The sequence below is a fragment of the Vulpes lagopus genome, chromosome 6, assembly GCF_018345385.1.
Source record: "Vulpes lagopus strain Blue_001 chromosome 6, ASM1834538v1, whole genome shotgun sequence".
NCBI lineage: Eukaryota > Metazoa > Chordata > Mammalia > Carnivora > Canidae > Vulpes > Vulpes lagopus.
This window is the reverse complement of record NC_054829.1, coordinates 46,072,025-46,093,607: the sequence shown is the minus strand read 5'-3', so window position 1 is coordinate 46,093,607 and position 21,583 is coordinate 46,072,025. Positions and strand designations below refer to the sequence as shown.

Below are 21,583 nucleotides of genomic sequence, written 5' to 3'. Positions count from 1 at the left end.
TTCTGTTTTTCTATCCCTCTCTCTCTGAGTTTTACTATGGGAATTATGGATATTTAAGTTTATATTATTCAGTGTGGCTAGTGGCAGCACTCAAAGTGCTTCAAAGAAATGCTTGGTCCACTTTCAGTTTCTTGTCACAATCACAGGACACTTTATAAAACATACAGATGCATAATGTAAGGTCATACATCATATATGAATATTGGGCACAGTGACCAGTATCCTGTTGAAATGAACTAAACTTGCATACTCCTGAACCATGTCCATACTTACTGGGAGTCAAGCCAGTGAAGAGCTTTTTCATCTTCTCAAACTGAAACTCTGTGCCCATTAAACCCTAACTCCTGATATCCCTCTCCCCTAGTCCCTGGTAACTACCATTCCACTTCTGTTTCTATGAATTTGACTACTTTAGCTGCTTCAATAAGGGGAATCATATAATATTTGTGTTTTTGTTTTTAGTTTTTAAGCAGCTCACAACCCTATTAATTATTTTAAAATATTTTGTTGAAAAAGGAAAAACTGTATAAAAGATTGACAGCATCATTGAGTTTATTACACAGTTTTCAACTTATCAGAAAGACAAATCACTGACAACACGGGGAACAAGGCCCCCCTTATTTTTCCTGTTTGCCATCAGGAATTAAAACTGAAAATTGTATCATTTGAGTAAAAACAAAACAAAAAATGGGAAGAAAAAAAATTCTCCAGGTAAATGGTTTCTCCCACATTCTAGATATATTTTCCCTTAGACTATCATCTCACTTGATTATCTCTGCATTTTAAAAAGATATGATATGCTTAGAGTGGATGTGAAGAGGAGAAGGAGGGACTCCAAAGGTTGAGGAGAGAGGTGGTGAGGATGGAACTAGGGGTGGGGACAGATCCAACAGGTGAAGGGCTGAAGGAGGGCAACTGAAGTGTGGTGGCACATGTAGGGCCTACCTTCCAGGTAGATGAGGGTCCAAGGTGCTGAGGGTATGGTCCATCTACCAGCAGAATCACTAGTATCTCAGAGGTGGTTCCATGGGGATATCCCCTGTCTTGAGACTCAGACACACATTTTTGAGACTATGCCTCAAACTGTGATGGGTTCTAACACGTGCCTGGCCTCTGGTCCACTTTTTCTACGTTAAGAATTTTTCCTGTAGGAGTTCCAATGATTTGTAAACAGTTTTCAGAAGCTTTTACCACCTCAGTATACCCTTTGGATTGGCCATTTGCTCCATTCTCTGCAAATTTCAACTCTACCACATTATAGATTCCTACCCAAAATTGCTGCTGGTCTGTGGTCCACCAGGAGAAGTTGCCCACCTACCTCATCTATTTTATAGGCCATTGTAGGCATGCAGAACCACAGGGGTCTTGTTGCTGAGCTTGGAGCTGGCTCCTGGCAAAAAGGAGGAGGTGACTCCGTGCTGCTATCCTGTCATCTGAGGGCTATGAGGTGGCCATCAACACATCCTCATATAGGTCAATGTGATCCGTAATGCTAAACTCCAGGTTCTGATTTTTTTTTAAGATTTTGTTATTTAGGGATCCCTGGGTGGCGCAGCGGTTTGGCGCCTGCCTTTGGCCCAGGGCCCGATCCTGGAGACCCGGGATCGAATCCCACGTCGGGCTCCCGGTGCATGGAGCCTGCTTCTCCCTCCGCCTGTGTCTCTGCCTCTCTCTCTCTCTCTCTGTGACTATCATAAATAAAAAAAAAAAAAAAAAAAAAAAGATTTTGTTATTTATTCATGAGAGCTATGGAGAGAGAGAGGGGCAGAGACACAGGCAGAGGGAGAAGCAGGCTCCGTGCAGGGAGCTCGATGTGGGACTCTATCCCAGGACCCTGGGATCACGCCCTGAGCCAAAGGCAGATGCTTAACTGCTGAGCCACCCAGGCATCTCTCCAGGTTTTGATTGAACTCTTCGTCCATATATTTATCAATCAAGTTCACTCCTTCTGAGATGGTTCCAGAAGGAAGGGGGAGAACCCAGAAAGAGGCTTATTTCACTTAGCATAATGTTCTCAAGGTTCATCCACAAACTATAGCATGAATAAGGATTTCCTTCTTTTTTGTTTAAGGCTGAATAATACCCCATTGTATGTATATACATATGCTTACCCATTCATTAGTCAATGGTCAGTGGATTGCTTTCACCTCTTGGCTATTGTGAATGGTGCAGCTATGAACATGGATGTGCAGATATTTCTTCAAGACCCTGCTTTCAGTTCTTTTGGATATATATCTGGAAGTGGAATTGGTGAACACTTTCCTTCCTTGTTAAGGCTGAATAATATTCCATTGTATGTGTATACCACATTTTGTTTATCCATTCATCCCTCCATGGACATTTGGGTTGTTTCCCCCTTTTGGCTATCATGAATAATACTACCATGAACATGGGTGTACAGATCTGTTTCTGGGTTCCTTCTTGATGAATGCCTGAGGCTCCCTGTTAATTTGTTCATTCATTATGCCTACTATGTGCCAAGAATAGTTGCAAGCCACAGGATACCTCAGTGATTAATCAGATAAAAGCATCTGCTCTATTAGCACTTAAATTTCAAGGAGGGAAGGTATTCCATAAAAAAGAAATATAATAAATAATGTATTAAGTGATATTATGATACATGACTTGGGGAAGAATAGGGCAGAGTTAGAGTGATAAGATGAAATGGATGGGTTGCAATTTTTAAGTGGGATGCTCAGGATAGGCCTCACTAAGAAGTGGCATTTGGGCAGAAACTTGACAGAGCTTAGGGAGCAAAGTTCAGAAAATAAGTTCTATTCAGCCATCAGGGAGAAATGATAAGAGCATCAATTTAAGTAATTTCTTAACCAAAATTTGAAATGTGTAAAGAATTAAGTTTTTAGGATTATGTCAGTGATAATCTTTTCTCTGGCAGACATAATTTAGTGCTATTATATATAAAATACAGCTTGTGACACAGCTTTCTCTGTATTCACCGAACTCTTTTATTTCCTACCTGGGCTCACAGGAAGACTACTTTTCCCAGACTCCAGTATCTAGGTGTGACTGGTGTGACTAGTTCTGGGTAAAAGAATGCAGATAGAAATCATGTAGGCCACCAGGTCTCCACCTCTCTGGTGGTCCTTCACCATCCCTCATCATTCTCTCTCTCTCCCTCTGCACTTGGGATGGATGGAGGTTCCAAGGCTCTAGGGGAGAGATGAGCCACAATATGAAAGAAGCCTGGGCCCCTGAGCCCTGCCAACTTGACAACATTTTGAGATGAGCAAGAATTAAGCCTTTTGTGTGGGTGTAAGCCATTGAGATTTTGGGTTGTTACAGCAGTAAGCCAATTCTAATACGTATCTTATCCTAACATATAGCTGAAGCCAGCTGGAAGCTATTTCTTTTCCAGTTATGTGTAAAGCAAACAACCCTACATTGAGTCCCAGGTAGACAGTTCCTTAGACAGATGGTGCTGCTTTTCTTGCACAACTTTCTGCTGCTCCCACCTGAGGTTTGCTGGGCGTGAGAAAATAAGGCCTTCCCTACTTTGAATAAAGCTTTGCCCCTCTGTGCAGGACTTCCCATGCACTGTATCACAAAAGGTGCTTCTGCGATAATGGCAGGGCCTTCAGGGTAAAACTATATCTGACATAGTCTTAAATATATAGACTCCTTAAATATACAATCTTAAATATATAACTTCCTGACTTCATTCGTGTACCTCAGAAGTAAAATGTTGCCTGATATCTCCCAGTCACTTCCTGTTCTTTTTCATCCCACTCAGATGGAACAATCATTTTTCTAGTTTTTTCTAAAATGTCTGAGCTGTGTCTCTCAGGTGTTTTTGTTTATTTTTGTTTTACTGTTTTGTTTTCCAGTCCCTAGGAAAGTAAAACACTTTTCTTCATGGGTCTTAGCTTTAAATCAATGGCATACCTCAGATGGTTCAACAGGAGAGGAGGCAAGATGGTGTACCAATTCATCTGGTCCCACAAACTTACCTAGATAACTTTCAAAACATTCTGAATACCTACAAATTCGACCTGAGATATAAAGAGAGAACAGCTACAATGCTACAGAGAGAAAAGTGATTGCTTCACTGGCATACCTCAGGTTTTGACTAAAGAAGTTATTTTAATGAATTTGATGTCTATTCTTGATTTGGTAGTTCTGGGAATGGGTTGATTATCCAAGGTTCTAAAATGTTGGTCAGTTTTCCTGAGTTCCCTATAGTTCATTAACATCTTGTAGCAGACAGTTGGAGCGCCCTGAGCCACACTCCTGGCTCACCTGATTTCGTAATCATTTGAACCATTCCATGCATTCTGACAACATCCTACCTCAAGTGTGTGCAAGGTATCTCTCTGCTTTTCTTAGTGCTTTCTCAGAAGCTGTGGAAGTTTGCTCAATTGGCTTGTGGGTTTAGGGGAACCCAAGGTAAAACAGCTGGGAATGAAGTGCTAGATAAAGCAAACCCTCAGGATGGGACACTGAAACTGGTGAGATGAAAACAAGGACCCCACTCTTACAGTGGTATGTGGAATGGAAAGAACCTCTGGTGAGCTTTTCCTCATAACTGCTAAGAATCTCACTAGTGGAAGACTGGCATGAGGGTTAGGTAGAGGGGGGAAGCACTGACTTCCACAGTTGCTCTAGTACTTATGAGGTAAGTATGAGGACCATGGCCCTCCACCCTCAGAACTCAGGATGGGACATGGGAGCTGGTCAGTGAACAGTCCCTGTAAATGGCCAATGTCTTATCTCAAGCATGTGCCAGGGATCTCTCTGCTTTTTGCCTTAGGACTTCCTCCAAAGTCTTTTTGGTTCACAAAGAGGTGATTCAGAGGTGTGTGGGGTGGGGAAATTATGCCTGAGGGGATAAACTTCAATGAATGAGGAAGAAGTTAGGGAGTGAATCACCCCGCCTCCCTGTCTTTCAGTGGGCTAATTATGAGACACATTTTCCAGTTTCTTTGAGGGTCTGCAGTGGGAGTGAGTCCCTGATGTCCACAGCAGTAAAAAGTCTCCCTGTTTTGGCCTCTTTTTTGCCCAGAAAGTCACCATGTTTTATTCTCTCTCCTGTTCTGTCTCCCTATCTCAGTAGCCTCACTCTTGCTCCCTGGAATCACCTCCCAGTTCAACTACCACACCCCAGTTCTTGTCTCACATTTTGCTTTTAGGGGAGCACAAACTAAAGCTCTTCTGTGCTAGAATTTCAAGTTCCTAAAATTCATATCTGGGTAGCAGAGTACATTAGGAACCAGTTAACCTATTAAAATATCCTCACTTGGAAAACATATCCTAGGTTAGCATTAGCTGATTCTTGATAATATTGGTATTCTCAAAATTGTACATTTCACTCTCTACCTCAAGTACATTCAGGTAGGATGCAAAATTTTTCCTACAAATACTACCCAAGCCCCGTGGAAAGTCCTTGACAGCAGAGCTGAGACAGTAGAGGGAAAGCAAGAGGGAACTTAACTCCTGTAAAGCTGCTGGTCTGAGACAAGGGTTAAAAGTTTCCATAGGCTTAAATACCTCCTTCTGGGAAACAGAACAAATGACAGATAACAACCGCCAGGGGAACAATGGTTGTCTGAGCAAAATAAGAAGTAACAGTTTAAAGCCTGCTTCCACAAGGTATTTCTGTTTTCCAGGAGCCCTAAAGAACACCGACCACAAAGAAAGGCATCCTGTGGACTGTCTTGTGTCCAAGACTGTTACTAAAAAGTAACAGTCACGAGATAATGACCGTGGGACTGAAGGACACTTCCCCACTCACAGTTCCTCACCCTCTGGAAAAGTGTCTTTATAAGCCTCCCAAACTCCCTGTTCAGGGAGTGACATTCCTCTTTCTAATCAGCTCCCTTATATACAAGTTATCTCTAATAAACCCAATGAGTTATCCTTTGTCTCGTGTTCAGTGTTCATTTCTGTGGCAAGACCTGGTCTTGGGGGTCTGGTAACAAAGTCAGGTAAGGCTTACAATAAGGGTGAGCAAATAACCGGAACCACTATATTTCATACAGAGCAGCTGTTATTAAAAGCAATAACGGGACCTAATTAGGTCTAGTGCAATTGAAAGTAATTGCATTTTCTGATGTAAGCACTTCAGTGTGTCTGAGTGCTTAGCCTTAGTTCTCCATGCTAACTCCCATCACTTATTTGCCGTGCTGTTAGTTAAGACCTATTTTGCCTGAATTATTATCATTTCTGTTAGAGTTTGTATCTGACTGACTTTTGACCTGTACAACATCAGATGTCTCTGTTTCTACCTTTATCAGGAAAAAATATCCTTCCTGGTTTATATCCCAGATCTTGAAATATTCTCTCTTTGGTAGACACAAGCCTTACCACTTCATTTGAAAGCTTCCCGAATCTCATTTTGTTTCTTTTATCTTCTCTCTTAGGAGTACAATATAATAATGGCTCCAGCCTCTCCAAACTTGGAACCCCTTAGAGCCCTCCTTTTCTGATTCCCCAGGAGAGGCCTTAAGCCCCAGGCAGGCAGTGAGATTCAGACTGGTTGTTTAGATGTTCTTTGTCTTCACTGTGGTGGTTTTCCTTTTTTTCTTTAAAGATTTTATTTATTTGTTTATGAGAGACACAGAGAGGGAAGCAGAGACATAGGCAGGGAACCTGATGTGGGGCTCGATCCCAGGACCCCAGAATCACAACCGGAGCCAAAGGCAGACAATCACTGAGCCACCCAGCACCCCACTATGGTGGTTTTCCATTAGAAATTCCTTGATCTCAAAAATAACATCCTTGTAATTCAGTTTCTAGTGCAAAGTCATGCACAGAAAAACACTTAATATAATGTGTTTGTTTTGTTTTGTTGTTTTGTGTTTGCTTTTTTAGGGAGGAGAGGGAGAAAGAATCTTTGGCAGCCTCCACTTCCAGCCCAATACAGAGCTCCATCTCACAACCCTGAGATCATGACCCTAGTGGAAATCAAGAGCCGGTCACTTAACCCACTGAGCCACCCAGGTGTCCCTTAATACAGTCTTTTATAAATAAAAGCTGAAGGGCACCTGGGCGGCTCAGTGAATAAGCATCCAGCTCTTGGTGTTGGTACTGGGATCCAGCCCCAGGTCTGGCTCTGTGCTCAGCAGGGAGTCTGATTGAAGAGTCTTTCACTCTGTCCCTCTCCCACTCTCAAGCTCTTTCTCAGTCTCTAAAATTAATAAATAAGTCTTAAAAATAAATTAAGACTGAGCCAGATTTAAATCCAGAGAACACACAAAAAAATTTTTAATGTGACATCTTAATATAATCTAACAAGTGAACAATATTTTGCCTTGGGTTAATATTAGAAGGCTGGCTAGCAGGTTCACATAGCTATAATATACTTCTTAATACTTAGAAGCCAAAAGTAATTTAAAAACACATAGAAAGCACTAAGCTATATGAGTTGGAGAGAGGAGAGTAACAGAATCAACCATATTCCTATACAATGTTTAGTGTTCTCTATGGTATAAAAATAGTGATATAGTAATACCCTATATCCATTATCAGTGCTATTCCTTTGTGTTACACAGCTCTAAAGAGCATAAGAAGAATTATGGTACTGGATAGGAGCTAGGTCCACTGAGCAAATATTTAAGGAATATTGAACACAACTGGAATGACAGAGATTATCTAATTCGACTCCATGATTTTACACCTGTAGACTTAGAGGTAAAGAGGCTTGCTTAGGGCACCAAGGTAGTTTGTGGAACAATGAGTCTTGTGACTGCTTGGATGGTATCCTTCTAACATTCTGTGTGGATATAGAGAGTAACCTATTGGTTCTTCTCAGCTGTAGGCTTATCAGGAAACCAGGACAGATTTTTAGGGATCTAGGTAAAAGGGGGGGGGGGAATCTTCAACTGCAGACTAAAGTTTTATGAACAAAGATATTCATTATAGACTGTTTATAATAGCCAACAAATTAGAAATTATCTGAATTTCAACAATGAGGGAATTGTTAAGTAAATAGTAGGATAACGGAATAGGATAACACATAATGGAATACTGTGTAGACATTAGGAGTATTCTATTAAAAAAAAAGTTTAATACCATGCAGGAGAAGCAGGATACTAAATTTATATTTGGTATCATCTTATTGGGTAGACATGAATATAATGTATAAAAAAGATAGAACAAAAGCATACTGGAATGATACCTGGCTGTCATGTACCTTCAGGTGCTGAAACTGGGTGGTGATTTTTATTTTTATTTATTTTTAAAAAGATCTTATTTATTTATTTGAGAGAGAGAGTGCAGTGGACAGAGGGGGAGGGAGAAAGAGAGAATCCCAAGCAGACTCTGCACTGAGTGTGGAGGCCCATGCATAGCTTGATCTCATGACCCTGAGATCATGACCTCAGCCAAATCGAGTCTGATCCTTAACTGACTGAGCCATCCACCTGCCCCTGATTTTTATTTCTTAAAAAATTATGTTCTAAGGTTGCCTGGCTGGCTCAGCCAGGAGAACATGGGACTCTTTTTTTTTTTTTTTTAATTTTTTATTTATTTATGATAGTCACAGAGAGAGAGAGAGAGGCAGAGACACAGGCGGAGGGAGAAGCAGGCTCCATGCACCGGGAGCCCGACGTGGGATTCGATCCCGGGTCTCCAGGATCGCACCCTGGGCCAAAGGCAGGCGCCAAACCGCTGCGCCACCCAGGGATCCCAACATGGGACTCTTGATCTCAGGGTTGTGAGTTCAAGCCTCATTCTGGGCTTAGAGCTTACATATAAACAAACAAACAAAGTTCTCAACTTTTCATAATGACTTTTCTAACAGGAAATACTTTTAGGCAGAAACAATATGATGATCTAAAATGTATTAATCAAAACCTATACATTTTCACATGAAAGAGAGTTTTCAATATTTTGCATCAATCTTTTTTTGTTTGTTTTTGCATCAATCTTTGAATAAGAGAGGATGCATCTCAGGAAAAGCTACAATTTTCATCACAACAATGTACTGCTGTGGATATTTTTGACATGCCAAATACAGAGGAAGTAACGTCAGAAAATACCAACTGGTTTTAAAGTTAATTTGCGACCCTGACAAGAAAACTAGTAAACTTTCAGATTTTTGTCTTTTTACCCTAGGTTCAACTTTTTCCCCTTATTTTATTTATTTTAAAGATTTTATTTATTTATTTGAGAGAGAGCTGGCATGAGTGGTGGGGGAGGGGCAGAGAGGGAAGGAGAAGCAGACTACCCACTGAGCAGGGAGCCTGACCTGGGGCTCTATCCCAGGATCCTTTGATCATGACCTGGAGCCGAAGGCAGATGCTAATCCAACCGAAACACCCAGGCACCCCTCTTTCTCCATTACTTAAAATTCATTCATAAACACCCTGATTTTATCTTGTGTGATAGAATAAAAATCATGGTCTTTGTGAGTTCAGGTCCTCTGAGAAGCAGATTCCAAGATGGGGTTAGATGCACACGAGAGGGTAATGGATGTGATGGATGAGGAGGGGAGGGCAGAACTAGGCAGGAAGACCCTTTAGATGGAAAAAAAGGTCCAACTCCTATGGAAGCAGAGAGGAAGGGGAGGTTGGGTAGTACCAAGTCTCAGACTGCCGTACAGTTCCCAGAGAAGTTTAGGCAGGCCAACAGGGAGTCTTTGAGCCAAATTACCCATTGAAGGAGTCTGGAGTTTCACACAAATAGACACATTTGTACCTCATTGTGGGGGTGGCCTGTGGGAATTGTGACCTTGGTGCCCGTACAGTGGTACATTCAGAGGGATAGCTATTAGAGCCAGAGTCAATTATGCTCATTACAGGTGGTATTTGGCTAGCCCAAGTTCAGGGCCACCACAGTCATTAAGATACACATTACAAGGAGATGGCTGGCTGGCTGGTTCCCTAAGTCTTTGAAACACACAATGAGTGACTTTGGCATTTTCTTATACTAAGTTATACTCTCTGCAGGTATGCTAAGAGGCAATGTCTCAAGCAACTTAGGAGTGAAGCACATCTGCATTTGTGGGCAAATAATGCATATCACTTTCTGATTCCTAACACATGAAGAAATAGTTATTGTATGCATATTTAACTTCTCCAGATGAACTTTGGCTGGGGATACTCAGCTTATCTATTCTGCTGTACTTTGGTTTTGCTAATTATCTATTTCAGGTAAATATAATGAAGATAATAATGTATTGCAAATGAGATACCAATTCAGAACATTTCACAGTATTTCCTTTGGAAGTATTGGCTCAACAGATTATAATTACTGGAAAGCAGAAATGTAAAGCTGTCATACAAATTGAAGCGTTTCTACTATTTCTCTGAGGCGTGTAATCAATTCAGTGGAAGCAATCAACAAAACCAGTTGTTTATTGTTATGCAGTCCAAATTGCCTACTGGTTAACTGGGTTTCTTCAGATTTAATTGACTAGCTGTTGAGCTGCTGTGATAACATACCAGCATACCTAAATGGCTTTTAAGGTGGTAAGATTGCTGAAAGGCCACTATGGCTAATATTAATGAGTAAAACTCCTTTCAATTATTTTACACTTTGAAATAAAGACACTATTGAATTGTAAAATGGTCAACATAGCCAGTTAAGTTTAGATAATACAACTGTTTATTGATTTTTGGAATTACCTTGCTATAACTGAGGAGTGACTTAAATTTTGTCTCTGGAATCTTCTTTTTCAGTGTGCCCTTGTATTACCCGGGCAGAATAAACCCTGGATGCCCTGCTCATGGTAGGAGTTCAATGACTACTACTTATTTTTTTTTTAACTGAAGTATAGTTGATATACAATGTTACATTAGTTTCAGGTATACAACATAGTGTATACACTGTACTTTACAACTCTATACTTTATGTTATGTTCACAAAGTGTAGCTACCATCTGTCACCATATAACGCTATTACAATACCACTGACTATACTCTGTAGGAGGTACTTTTCATCCCTATGATTTACACACTTTATAACTGGAAGCCTATACCTTCAGCTCACTCATTTTGCTCATCTCCCCCACACTTTCTGACAACCACCAGTTTGTTCTCTTTATTTATGGGTCTGTTTCTGCTTGTTTTGTTTGTTCATTTGTTTTCTCTTTTAGATTCAACATATAATTCAAATCATATGGTATTTGTCTTTCCTCTGTCTGATTTATTTTACTGAGCATAATACCCTCTAAGTCCATCTCTGTTGTTACAAAGGAAAAGATCTTATTCTTTTTATGGCCGAGTAATACCCCATTGTGTGTGTGTATGTGTGTGTGTGTGTATATATATATATTCCACATTTTCTTTATCATTCATCTATGTAGGTCAATATTTGGTTTGCTTCCATGTCTTGGTTATTGTAAATAATGCTGTAACAAACATAGGAGTGCACATATATTTTTGAATTAATGTTTTCGTTTTTTTTTTTTTTTTTTTTTTTTTTGCTAAATACCCAGTAGTGGAATTATTGAATCATATAGGATTTCTATTTTTCATTTTTTGAGGAAATGCCATACTGTTTTCCATAGTGGCTGCACCAAATTACATTCCCATCAACAGTGTGTGAGAGTTCCTTTTTTTCCACATCCTCATCAACATTTGTAGTTTCTTGTGTTTTTTATACCAGCCATTCTATCTGGTATAAGGTGATTATCTCATTGTGGTTTTGGTTTGCATTACTTTGATGATTAGTGATGTTGAGCATCTTTTCATGAGTCTGTTGGCCTTCTGCATGTCTTCTTTGGAGAAATGTCTATTCAGGTCCTCTGTCCATTTTTAATTGAATTATTTGGGGGTTTTTTGGTGTTGAGTTCTGGCGGGTAGCCTGATGTAGGCCTTGATCCCATGAACCTGGGATCACACCCTGAGCCAAAGACAGACACTAAACCGCTGAGCCACCAGGGAGTCCCGTATAAGTTCTTTATATATTTTGGATATTAACCTCTGGTTGGATATATGATTTGCAAATATCATCTCCCATTTAGTAGGTTGCCTTTTTGTTTTGTTGATAGTTTCTTTTGTTACGCAAACACCTTTTATTTTGGTATAGTCTCCACAGTTTATTTTTGCTTTTGTTTCCTTTGGCTGAAAGTATTGTTAAGGTTGATGTCAAAGAGATTACTGCCTATGTTTTATCCAGGAGATTTATGGTTTCAGGTCTCACATCTAGGTCTTTAATCCATTCTGAGTTTATTTTTGTGTATGGTGTCAGAAAGTGGTCCATTAAAAAAAAAAAACGATTGTAATAAGAACACTTAACATGAGATCTACTCTCTTAAAATTTTAAGTGTACAGGGATGCCTGGGTGGCTCAGTGGTTGGAGCACCTGCCTTTGGCTCAGGGTGTGATCCCGGGTTCATGGGATCAAGGCCTACATCAGGCTACCCGCCAGAAGCCTGCTTCTCCTTCTGCCTGTCTCTGCCTCTCTCTCTGTGTCTCTCATGAATAAATAAATAAAATCTTAAAAAAAAAATTAGTGTACAACACATTATCAATGACTGTAGGCACAATGTTGTACAGCAGATCTCTAGAGCTTATTCATTTTGCTTAACTGCAACTTTATTCCTGTTGATTAGTAATTCCCAGTCCCTGGCAACCACTATTCTACTCTTTGAAACTATGAATTTGACTATTTTAGACAACTAATATAAGTGGAATCATGCAGTCTTTGTCTTCCATGATTGGTTTATTTTACTTAGCATGTTGTCCTCTAGGTTCATCCATGTCGTTGCATATTGCAGATTTCCTTCTGAATGATATTCCATTGTATGTATATACCACATTTTCTTTATACTTTCATCGGCTGAATGTATTTAGGTTGTTTCTACTCTTTGTGAATAGTGTAGCAATGAACATGGAAGTGCACTATCTCTTCAAGATCCTGATTTCAATTCTTTTGAATAAATATCCAGAAGTGAGGAATCTTCATACTGTTTTTGCATAGTGGCTGCACCATTTTTCAGTTTTCCCAACACCATTTGTTGAAAAACTGTCCTTTCCCCATTGTGTATTCTTGGCACTCTTGTTGAAGATCAGTTAATTGCACATACATGGATTTATTTCTGGGCTCACTATTCTGTCCCATTGATCTACATGTCTCTCCTTAGGCCAGTACCATGTTGTTGTGGTTACAACTGCTTTGTAATATATTTTGAAATCAAGAAGTATGATACCTCTGGTTTTATTCTTCTTTCTCAAGACTGATATGCCCATTCATGGTCTTTCGTGGTTCCATGTGAATTGCAGAATTATTTTTTTCTATTTATGTAAAAAATTCCAATGGGGTTGTGATGGGGAGTGCATTGAATCTGTAGATCATTTTGGATAGCTTTGATATTTTAACAATATTAAGTCTTCCAAACAATGAATATAGGATGTCTTCTCATTTGTGTCTTCTTTGATTTTTTCCATCAATGCTTTGTAGTTTCAGCACACGAGTCTTTTACCTCCTTGGTTAAACTTATTCCTTAGTATCTTATTCTTTTTGGTGCTATTATAAATTGAATTTTTTCAGTGTCCTTTTCAGATTGTTTATTTTATGTATAGAAACACAAGTGAATTTTGTATGTTGATTTTTGTATACTGCAGCATTACTGAGTTTATTAGTTCTAAGTTTTCTTGTGGAGTCTATAGTGTTTTCTATGTTTAATAAGATCATGTCATCTGCAAAAAGAGATGATTTTATTTCTTCCTTTCTAATTTGGATGTCTTTTTATACTTTTTCTTGCCTAATTGCTCTGGCTAGGACTTCCAATATACTATGTTGAATGAAAGTGGCAAAAGTGGGCATCCTTGCCTTGTTCCTGACGTTAGAGGTAAAGTTTTCAGTTTTTTACCACTGAGTATGCTGTTAGCTATAGGCTTTTAATATTTGGCTTTATTTCAATGACTGTATTTCTTGAAGAGAAAGAATGGATGAGACACTTTCAGTCTGTGATTCATTCTCAAAGTGTGGTTCCTAGACCTAGCAGCAACAGCATGCACCCAGGAACTTGTTAGAAGTACAAATCCTCTCAGGCTCACCCCAGACCTACTGAATCTGAAACTTTGGGAGTACAGCCAGCAGTCTGTATTCCAACAAATCATCCAGATGATTTTGATGCATGCTAGGAAGAAGTCTGGCTATCAGCATTTCCCATGTATATTTTTCAGAATGTGGCATATTAACAAGTGTTATGTAACAGAAGAGTTTTTTATTTTGAATACATTTGGGAACTTTTGAGCTAAAAAAAAGCTAAATAGAACTCATGGACCATGCTCACAGAGGTCCCCTCTGGGTCATTTCTCCTGATCCGTCACTAGTTATAGGAACCTGCTTATGTCCCACAAATAGCACATTTCATGTCCTTTCTCCAAAGAATCTAGTTTCTCATCCCTCTCAGCCATTCAGAGATAGTTCTCCTTCTATCATTCCAAAGTCCACCTTTCTTTTATCTACCCCAGTATGACTGACAGTGGGGAAACAGTGTGGTCTGCTGCCCCACTCACTCTGCTGCAGGGTAATCACAGTAATTAATGAGCAACATATTAACCAAAGAGTAGGTTGTTCAGTCCTAAGTAACTACTCTTTTGGGACACAGTGAAATATATATTTAGAAAAAAGACATTTTTCTGCAAGGACACAGTCTTGCTAAAGACATAGCCAATTCCTATTTCTAAACTGAATGAAACATCTCCGTCTGAGGCATCTATATTTGCGCTATTTCAGTGGTTCAGTCCTCCCAAAATTAATGTGGAGTTATTTGCTTTACATTTCTCTGCAATGCAGAACCTAGCAAAGGCCTGCCCACAGAATAGATTCCAGTTTCCATTTTAAAATGCAGAAATTGGTTATGGGCCCCCGGATAGCAGCTTCTTCTTTTCAGCAACTTAGAATTCAAACTTTACCTCCAGCAACAGGAAGAAACTTCAGGCAGCTTAAATATACTGGTGTGTCCCTGATATAGGACTTATATGAGAGAGTCTAAATTACCTTTTCACTTAAGAAAAAAAAATGAATATACTCCAAAGCTTTCAAATTTTAGTTTAGTTTCCCTGTCAGTTTGACACTGTAAGCCAAAGAGCAGGAGGAGAGCATGCAGAAAAAAGGATTATTCCAGACTCTAAAAAAACAATACTGTGTGTCTTGTCTGCCTTTACTTGGATCAAGATATATCCCTATACAATAAAGTACAAACCTCTAATGGCTGTGTAGGAAAGAAGCCTTCCAAAGCACAGACCCTACAGAAAATGGATAAAATCTGGGTGAGAAAGAACTTGGAAATTAACTTAAGCATGATTTAAACCGTCTTAAAGGAAAACACCAAATTATGCCAAGTTGCTTGTGCCCTGTCATAATGAGAACAATTCAGTTCCAAAGGAGAAGGGGCATTGATTTAAGGATTGTTGGCATGGGGAACAATAGATGACGTGTCATCCCTTTATATCCTATAATAAGTGTGTGTCATCCCAGTCTTTCCTCCAGTTCCTCTGACTCAAATTCATGCATTGTTAAAAACTTATTAAAATGAACTGAATCAGAGCACTGCAGACAACAAAAATAGAGACAGTTTTTGACGCCAAGCCAAATAATTTTGGCTCTTCTTCCCAACGTTCATGTAAACAAACTGTCAGACACCCATACATGCGAATGGAAAATTATTCACAAAGGGGGCTGATCACTGAGGTTCTCAGAACAGTTCTAGCAGCAGGGAATTAACTCACTGACATGTTGTCTGTGGAGGGCTGTTCCTTTCCTTAGTGTCATGTCATATTAACAGGTATTTCATTTTATGTTGTCCACCATGGAACACAAAACTCTCATGTAAATTATAGTAATTAAAACCCAGGTCTTTCTAAGCAGAAACAATAAGCCTTTTCCCCATGTGCTGCTGCTTCTTTCTCCATGTGGAAAGGAGATGCAGAATAATTGTTCCAAAAGTTTGGAGGTCAGATCTTAGGAAATAATCATTAATAAAGCAGTCACAATTATCACATGATTTCCCTCATTTGTGGAAAATAAGAAATAGTGAAAGGGACCAATAGGGAAGAGGAGGAAACTGAGTGGGGAAAAATTGGAGAGGAAGACTCCTGACCCTGGGAAACAAAGGGTTGCAGAAGGGGATATGGGTGGAGAGATGGGATAACTGTGTGATAGGCATTAAGGATGGCACACGATGAGATGAGCACTGGGTCTTTTACTATATGTTGGCAAATTGAATTTCAATAACAAAAACATACTTGGTAAAGCAGTCACATCTATTAAAAAGATGGTGAAGGGGAAGAAATGGGGGTGTAGAGCACCAAAAATTCATACAGGAGCTAGAAGAAACTGAATCTAAGGAGATGACCACATTAAAAACATAACTGGATTTTAAATGTGCTTAATAAATACATGCTAAAGGTTTTGTCACAATTGAGTAACAGTTATAGATTGTAATGGATCCATGAAACAAAAAGTTTTAGTTGTAGTAGAGATTGCCAAATACTCTCCAACATCTGTCCTCCCATCTTTTATAGCATAGGATTTGTAGCTGACTACGTGGCCCACTAGTTTGTCTACATAGCCCAGGCCCTAGAAGCCAGCTGTGACCTAGAGGGATGCACACAGGGGGATTCGGGCAGAAGTGGCACATGCATCTCCCTGGCTGCCCTTGAAGAGAAGAAGCATGCCCTCCACTTCCCTTCTCTGTCCACAGGTGGAAATGTGGATGAAGATGTAGGTACAGCTGAGGGCAAACCTTAATGATGAGGACCCATAAGATAGAATCCAGGGTCCTGAGACCATGGCGTTGTCAAAGCAGCTCCTGACATATAATTAGAGAAATAAACTATCTTGTTTAAGTAATACTGTTTAGATTACCTGTCATAAAAGCTGAATGTATATTCCATTGACGCAAGGTATGTTTGTTTAAAATGAAGGATGTAGAATTCTAATCCTCTATAATGAAGCTTGGTAAAATGACAGCCCCAGGCCAAATCTGGCCTGCTGCTTGTTTTTGTAAACAACGTTTTACTGAAATACAGCCATGTTCATTCATGTCTATATTGTCTCTGGCTGTTTCCATATATAATATCAAAACTGAGGAGTTGTGACAGAGACTGTATGGCCTACAAAGCCTAAAATATGTATTGTCTGGCCCATAACAGGAAATATGTCCATGCTATCGAAAACCTAGTCATCCAGTACAAGTCAGGAAAGAGGGAGAAACAATAGAAAATCAAGAAAAAGAAAATTTAAAATAGAAAGTTAGGAATATAACTAAATGTTGTGGTGGTTCAAATTAATGTGAGTGGGCTGAAGTCCTCCACTAAACATGTTGACACTCATCAGGTAAGACAATGAGTCACATCCAGAGTTGTCAGGAAATCTGGGGCATTTGGATAAATTAGATGATTAATTAGAGAAGCAACAACAGAAGGGATTTGTTGTAGGTAGAATTTTCCTAGGAGAAGAGGAACTTTACTTTCAAGAAATTCTGTGTGAAAAATTCCAGGTAGCTATTAGTAAGCTAACTCAGAGAATCAGTAATCATTTCAGCTGAAGAGAAAAAGACAGGGAGAACAGGCAGTCTTGCTTCTCCAGTGATCTAATGGCCCTTGGTGAAATAATCTCAGGGAAGAGTGGCTATCAGAGAGGTAGAAGGGACACAAAAGCCAGTTCTTCCAAAAACACAAGCCAAATCAACTGATGGAATTAAGGGCGTGGAAATCATCTAATGAGCATATACTATCTGCCAAATTTATTCCTTTACATTTAATAAAATAAATGTATACTTAAGTATCCTAAAGAGCTCTTAACCACTAGAGAAATGCTGAGAAGGAGCCATGATTCTAGTTATGGGTAAAGGACAAACTCGCATCCTCTGGGGGTTACCCAAGGGCGAAAATGGTAAGGAAACCTGTCTTTGAGCTTCTCTGGGCTTCTTCTGTGTTTGTCTTGCCAGGAGGAGCATGCTAGCATTCTTGTCATTGACTGCAGCCTTGGTCACGCCTCTTTCAGGGAGCACTTGACTGGACTTCCTCCTAATGCAGCCACCTGCTATGATGTCATCTCCCCCGGCTTCAACCATTTCCACCAGAAAAGATCACACAATTGCCCAATTACCTACAGAACCAAATAAGGAGATGCTGACATGAATGGAGCAGCTGCTAGGGCAGGCACGGGGAGGGGGAATGGGGATGTAGAGAGGGCACCCTGACTCTCCTCTCATGCCTCCTTAGAACTAGGAGTCTCCAAATTTGTGATTCAGTAACACTTTAAAGCCAGTGTCAGAAAATCATTCATTCATTCATTCATTCAATCCAGTGTCGGGGTGAATTTTTCTGGGATGCTAGAGGCTATAATTTGAAGAACTGCTCTTATTATTAGTTCAGTTCAATAAGTATATCCTAAATGTTACCTGTATGTGAGGTATTATGTTAAGTATCAAGGATGCCAAGATGGATTAAAATATGTCCCTGCCTTTGATGAACTTATACCTAATGGAGAGAAAAAAATTCAAGAATAAAACTCCCTCCATTCTCCTTCCACCACTTTCCCCTAATGCACAAATATAGACATATATGCACAAGTGTGCCAACTATTGGTCCCACATTTAGTTCTATAACTATTACAGTACTTAGGTTGGAGTGGACCCCAGAAACCATGGGTCCCTTCCGGTTTCCAAAATCAGTTGTTTTTGGAAGCAAGGGGACAGAAAATATGGATTTTGTATTGTTTATAAGCTAAATCTGTTTTGCTGGTATTTTAGCATTACTTAAAAAGGGAAAAATTTGTCTGGTTTAAAAAAATAAAATTGGGGCGCTAGGGTAGGCTCAGTCAGTTCAGCCTCTGACTTTTGCTCAGGCCATGATATCAGGGTCCTGGGATCAAACCTCTCAGTGCATCCCAGTTCCTGGCTCACTTGGGAGTCTGCTTGTCCCTCTGCCCTTCCCCCACCCCTGCTTGTACTCTCTCTCACTCTCTCAAATCCCTTAAAGTCCCTTAAAGTCAGTATTTAATTTGTACTATTTTTCTTGAAACTGGTTCTAACATTTTCTGGCACCCAACACATACTGCTTGAGTAATATACTAATGAAAAATCACATTTCAGTATGGAAGGGACTTGAACTCATTTTCAAGTGTTTTAGAGTTTTTATTCATTTGTTTCTGGATTACTAATGGCTTTCTGAAAAAAAAACAACCCTAAAAAAAGCCCTCTACTTTCCCTGCAAAAAACTCCTCTACTTTCAAACTTTCAGTGAAAGGAAGGAAGGTTAATCAAGAAGATTTGGGACAAATTTTCCTGTCTTAGAGGTGCAACTTTGAGTTTCATTGACCACTTTCAGAGTTCTATTTGGCCCACAACCAATGTGTTTTATGCATAGCAGAACTAAGTGAAAGTCATTCGAGTTATGATGGTTGTCCCTCTGCTGACATCTGTCAAATTTGTCATCAAAGGGTTGCATGTTGTAGGATGACCTTGGGCAAAATTACCAAGGAAGTACAGGTTATCTTTGACCCCTCTCACTTTTTCTTTCCAGTCCTTCTGCCCTTTTCCTAGTTACCCTTCACCCTTCCTTAATATGACCAGTCTTCCCATGACTGACTGACAGCCCCAACCCCATTATATCTCATCAACCCCACAGACTGGTTTTCACTGCCACTTGTTCCTAACAAAATCCTGCCTTTTATGTCATATTCCCTTAAAGCCCATTCTCCTCCAAACATTCCTGGAGCCAATCTGCTCAGGTAGAGTGAGTCAATGTATTTGTGCCTGTTAAATGTCTTAAAGCATTGCATTGGCAGCTTCACTGAATTTAGTTTGAGTTTATACCCTCGGATTTGATCAAAGGTCAGAATAATAACTGACCATGGGAGAATGATCTTGCATCTTTTCCTAGATTACTGTTGAAAAAAAAAAGAGTTCATTTTTCCATTTCATAAACACAAGGGTCTTTTTTAAAAATTTAGTATCAGAAAAATGTCTCTCTCCTGAAAAACCGGTGTCTTTTAACAGGCCATAATCAAATAATGAATCGTAATAAAAAATTCATTTGACTAGTTTCAGGAAACTTGGAGCTCAATCAATGTGTAAGCATAGTCTGGATTTGTGGCATATTTATTCCTTTCTGTGGTCTCTATACTAATGGTCTTAGGAGAAATGTCTTTTTTATTATGTGCCACCTCATATTTTCCTAGAAGTAAACAAAATATAAAATTGATCATAAAATGTTATTCCTCCCAGAAGCATATTTGCAATCTCCCAGAATCACATAGCAGCAAATGACTTAACAAAAGCAGTGGTTGTTATGATAATTGGGGATATAACATGGCCTTGGAGATTATTTTGGGATGGTGGTTTTTGGTGTCCCCCAAGTTACAGTCCCAGGGTACTGCCTTAACAGGCCCACTCTCAGGCCTGGCCCAGGTAGATCCTGTCTGTTTTGCCTGTGTCCGTTGGGGAAAGTTTGGTGAAAGCCTCCTGGGAGCTCGGATGGTTGGCTTGAAAGAGCTATTCAAGATGAATGTAGAAAGCATGTCAATTTATAATCTAGTCTAGTCTAGAAGGTTAAACAGGAAGACCCTGGGAGGGGGGGGCAGAGGGACAGGGGGCTTATCAACAAACTCTTCTGATATAAATATTCAAACCTAGTTTTCATTGGTCACAGTGCTATTTTTGTGTCTGAAATGATGCCCTGTGGGAAAAAAATCAGGGCAACTAGGGCATGGCTGTGAACACCTGGGACTTTATAATAGTTCTAGTTCTAAGTAAAGGTTCTGTTTCTTTTATTCATCCACCTACCCCCCCAACCTAATTCCAAGCTAGTTTCCACTTAACTCAGAAGAAAACCTTCATTTAAAAAGCACCTTCACTGTGGATCTCCTTTACATGATGTAAAATGGTCTCTTTTAGAATTTAATTCTGCACAGCTGGACAAGCAAGGGGGCGACGCAGGTTGCCACAGAAACTGCTGTTGGTGCTAGGAGTCTTTATACTTTGCTCCTAAAAATAAGATGTAAAATGTACTGAGGGTGTGATTAGCGCAGCACAGAAGGGAATTTCTAAAAGGAGAGCCAAGCCTCCCACCCCCACAGGCACGGGGGTGTTCTTCATAGCTGGAGGACAGGACAGAAATCCAGGAGCAGATGCTTAACATGGCTCCTCCCTCAAAAGGTGCAGGGAAAGACAAATGGGAAAAAGTGGCTTTTGAACAAGAACACAGTCTTGAATCAAGCATAATTCACAGGAATTTCAAGTTTGGGATGTCCTAAAATCACCCAGGGAGGAAATAGACTGTTCTTCCTAACCTACAAAAAAGCTATAGAAACTTGGCCAAGAATCTGGATCAGAACATTGTAGCCTGGTGTCTTGCCCAGTGCAAGATGCCATCTTGCTCCACTTTTGTCAGGTGGTCCTCCAGTCAGTTGGGACATGTTCAGTAACCTTTATTTCCTTAGGAAACATCTAAAAGCTGGACCTCTCTGTCTAAATATTGTTGGAGTCTGCCTTTCTGTAACGTCCACTCACTTGCTTTTGTTTACCTTCTGGAGCAACCAAAGAAAATCAATTGCCACATTATTTTTTTTTTGGTCTTAGTATGATAATTCTTCACTTACTACCAAAGTGGAACAATTAACACAAATGTCCACCCCATAGCTCAGCGAGGCTCAGCAAACTGAA

General features: G+C 39.8%; 1 pseudogene; it reads right to left on the bottom strand.

Moving 5' to 3' along the window:
• Positions 1-782: 782 nt before the first annotated feature.
• On the bottom strand, positions 783-17,989 carry LOC121492541 (annotated as a pseudogene).
• Positions 17,990-21,583: the final 3,594 nt, after the last annotated feature.